The 4,327-nt window shown below is 37.9% G+C and overlaps 1 long non-coding RNA gene across 1 annotated transcript; it reads right to left on the reverse strand.

Moving 5' to 3' along the window:
* Positions 1 to 987: 987 nt before the first annotated feature.
* LOC127554845 (uncharacterized) lies at positions 988 to 1,739 on the reverse strand. Its single transcript, XR_007952090.1, has 2 exons — positions 1,564 to 1,739; positions 988 to 1,327 (listed from the first exon to the last, which is right to left on the reverse strand). It is a non-coding gene; the product is annotated as an uncharacterized LOC127554845 (long non-coding RNA).
* Positions 1,740 to 4,327: the final 2,588 nt, after the last annotated feature.

Genomic DNA, 4,327 nt, shown 5'->3' on the forward strand with positions numbered 1-4,327 from the left:
GAACCCAGGCAAACATGCCCCCATGAAATTGATGGACTATATTGATGAACTTCTCTGGGCAACTGAATTTGGACATAATTTTCCATAAATTCCCACAACGGACAATATCAAAGGCCTTGGTCAGATCTACAAATGGTACATACAGACCCGTGTTCTGCTTCTGGAATTTTTCCTAGAGTTGTTGGGCAGTAAACACCATATTGATTGTTCCTTGGCTCCTTCTGAAGTCACACTGGCTCTCAGGTAGAGGACCTTTTTAAGGAGGGAGAGGTATCTTGGTCTCAAAAAGTCTAATTCAAGGGAGATTTTCCTTTGTAATAATAATATATTCAAATCATTTTCTTATACGTGAAAAGAGACAGAAATAAGGGACTCATCAGTGGATTCTGGAAGTAAGAGTAGGAGAAACCAACCTTCTAGTTGAGGGTTATCAAAAATTCAGAGAGATGAATGCCCAGTGTAGTCTTCAGGTTGAGGTCATAGTTTTCCAGAAATTAGTGGCTGGGGAGGAAAGTCAGAGCTCCTAGATATTATTATAGAAGTTTCAACCCAGACAGCACTCAGATGAAATCATCTTTTTCTTTATCACACTTTTTGACTCTTGACAATGTTCTTTACACTCCAGCTTTCCATACTGAATGAGTCCATCTAGGGAAGTGGAAAGAAAAACATTTCCAATGGTCTTGATGAGAGAATTCAAGGCAATTATAGTAGCCACCTCCATTTCTGTTACCTTCCAGCTGTGGTAATAGAGGAAAACTTATTTGAAGTGAGTTTAGCTTCTGTTCAGGATCATCCATAGAAATACATTCCAGGAATCTCTAGACTTAAGAATTATTATTCCTGGGATGCTCTATCTCCTGTGACCACTGGAAGCCTCCCTAGACCAGGGACTAAGATGGCCAAAGCTACAAAGGCAAGGGCTATCAGGATTATCCAGCTCCAATGAATCAGCTCACCTTCCCCCTACATCCACCCAGGGAAAGATTCTCTCAGTTGAACAGGTCTCATTTATTTTTGCAGTACAGGTGCTAAGTCCACTAACGCAATCTCCTTTTGGAAAAAACATGCTAACAAGTTTTACATTTCAGATTCTGAGAAGCTGTTGGAATAATAGAAAACAAGGTGCAAACGTTAAGCTTGGCTCTGCTTGTAATGGAAGTTTCTATTAGCTAAAATGCTTTCAGAGATGGGGAAAGAATCTGAAGGCCCATTCTTTGAACCATTTCCATCTGAGACTACCCTGTCTTTTCCAGGAGATATTCTTCTTCCTTGTTGAAACCATGAGAAGGATCCAACTTCAAAGTGGACCTGGGACCCCTTGTGCCTACCAAGCAGGGAAGAGGACAAGAGTTAGATGACTAAAAATAATCACAGTAGAGCAAGCCCTAACTCCGGTTCTCTCCTGTTGCTTCTCTCTTAGTTTCAAGAGAAGTAGTCTAGCCCTAGTCCCATACTCCCCAGTGTTACCATAATCTGAAAGGAGAGATTTAGGAGTCTTGGAGGGTATATGAAGAGTGCATCAGGATTCTAGAAAGTATTTCCTTGTGAATCATTTCTTACCAGTGATTGTCATGGATCTTTTTGGACACTTTGTACACCATCCCCCAGACATAGTCCATGTGAGGCAGAGAAGAGAAAGGCCTAAGAGAAGTTTGTCCATTTTATATCAATATCCCTAGTACTGGAGACAGCAAAGTCAGAGGGGGCAGTGAACATGGATGCTGCCTCCAACTTTATATTACCTTGAATAGGCCTAGGAGGGAACTGATATGGCTCATTATCTAAGCCTTTCTGATATTAGATACCCCATGGGTTGCCATTTCTTTTTACCAATTAAAAAAGACTTTTGATCAGTGTAGCAGCTGATCTCTTAGTAAGAGGCAATTCTTAGTGTGGAAAAAATCTCTTGGATTTATGGTAGGGAGTGGAGGACATAATCCAAATGACTGAACTCTCCAGTTTATTTTGTATTATCTTATCCTGGGGCTTATATTCTAACAAGTTTGAAAATGCTCACCTTCATTAGGAATCAAGGGGTGGACTTTCCTCAAGAATGAATAGAAGGGATTAGTTTCTTACAGGCAAGTTATCTACCGAAGGAATGTTTGGGATGGATTTGAGAAGATATATAATCTCTTCTCCCTAACTCTACTGATTTCAGGTTTTTTTCTGGGAGAAAAGTTTGATTTTGAAGTCAGTGACCTGGAATGAAGACAAATTGTTCTCTATGCTGGATTGTACTCCAGCAATTATGGGAAATTTCAGGGAGTCATTTCTTTTTCTTCTTTATCAATTAATTTCAAGAGTGCTTGACCCAGTATGACATACCTCTTTCTCCAGAAAGTTTTGATTTTTTGTATATGGTATTAACAGAGTCCCAAAAGTGTAGTCAGAGCATCTTTGCTCAGAATTTCAAAGGTCCAGATCTTCCTATTAGAAATTCATAGCCTTTTTAGTCCAAACCTTAAGATTCCCCAGAAAATAAGGCTAGTTTTCTTGTAACATGCTTCCATGGGATTATTTCAGTCTTAATTTCATTAGAAATGTTTCAAACACAGGACCTGTATTTTCTTTCTTTCCTATGAAGCTTCTCTCCTCCAACTTGTTTCCTGGAGTCTGCAATACACATCAACCAAATATTGGCTAACTGTCCATTGACAGGAGGTTAATTGCCTGACTAGAACTGGCATTTCTGGAATCAGTTTTAACAAGCTGGTCCTCAAGAGGTATTTTGGGAAGGCACAGTACTGTCTCTGATTTTTTCTGAAAGTTTACTCCTGCTAAACGCCTAGCTTATCTCATTTTCAGCATAGCTTTTCTTTAAAGAATTCATTAAGAAAAGATGCTAGGGGCAGCTATTTGGTGCAGTGGATAGAGTACCAGACTTTAAGTCAGGAGGACCTATGTTCAAATCTGGCCTCAGATGCTTAATACTTCCTAGCTGTGTGACCATGGGCAAATCACTTAACCCCAATTGCAAAACAGCAATAACAAAATAAAACAAAAGATGCCAGTGCATTAACTTCTTTAGGGATAATTAATACAGAAAAACTGAACTTGTATTTTCTAGCAAAATAAAAACTTGTTTTCTTTTCTTGTAAATGGGCTATCTATATTTTGTGTGTATGTGACTTGATGTCCCAATGAAATTATAAACTTCGTTTTCCATTTCTTTTACATAAATTTTGGAGAAATAAGGTAGTGTCCTAGGTGGAGATCAGAGCTCTAAAGACTTAGGTTTAAGTCTCAGTTTTGATACTTACTGGATTAGTAACATTGGGAAAATCAATCACTTCTCAGTGCCCTAGACTATGATATGCTATATCATTAAGCTGGAAAAGTAGGAAAGTACTAGATTGTAGAAGGTTTTGAGTGCCAGATAAAGGGCATGAATTCTAGTGGACAGATATCAAATAGATTTTTGCTTAAAGGAGTGATATTCCTATATCTGTACATATAGAAGATTAATTCGACATCAGTTAGTCTATTTGCTTCCCCTCACACATGATCAGCCTTTGTCTTTGTCTTTGATGTAATTGTCACTCATATCAAGAATGCTTTCCTTTCTCACCTTTTCTGCTTGGAATACCTTTTTTTCCTTTGAAATCTAACTCACAACCCACATTCCAAAGGAGGCCTTTCCTGGTACCCTTCAGCTGAACTTCTTGAAGAGAGACTTTTTGACTTTCTTGATATCCACAGTGCTTTTTTTTTTTTTTTAAATCACTTTGCCTGACATTGGGAATATATGGGATGAGTATAGGATTTTTCTGAGGAATAAAGATTGAGAAATGACTAGATATGTGAGGTAAGAGCAAAGGAAGAGTACAACATAATCTCAGGTCAAACATGGGAGCCGGAATGATCCCATTCAGAGAAATGGTGAAGTCAGGGGGAGATTTTGGATCATTTTCTCATCATGGTGGAGTGTTTGTATAGCTCAATAAAATTATGAGTTATACCATGTAGAGTTTTCTTTGTTGTTGTTGTTGTTTGGTTTTTTAAATTTTTAAATTTTAATTTTTTAATAGCTTTTTATTTACAAGTTATATGTATGGGTAATTTTACATCATTGACAATTGCCAAACCTTTTTTTCCAATTTTTCCCCTCCTTTCCCCCCACCCCCTCCCCTAGATGGCAGGATGACCAGTAGATGTTAAATATATTAAAGTATAAATTGGATACACAATAAGAATACATGACCAAAACGTTATTTTGCTGTACAAAAAGAATCGGACTCTAAAATATTGTACAATTAGCCTGTGAAGGAAATCCAAAATGCAGGCAGGCAAAAATATTGGGATTGGCAGCAGTGTTTCTACT

Source organism: Antechinus flavipes, chromosome 3 (assembly GCF_016432865.1).
Source record: "Antechinus flavipes isolate AdamAnt ecotype Samford, QLD, Australia chromosome 3, AdamAnt_v2, whole genome shotgun sequence".
Lineage (NCBI taxonomy): Eukaryota > Metazoa > Chordata > Mammalia > Dasyuromorphia > Dasyuridae > Antechinus > Antechinus flavipes.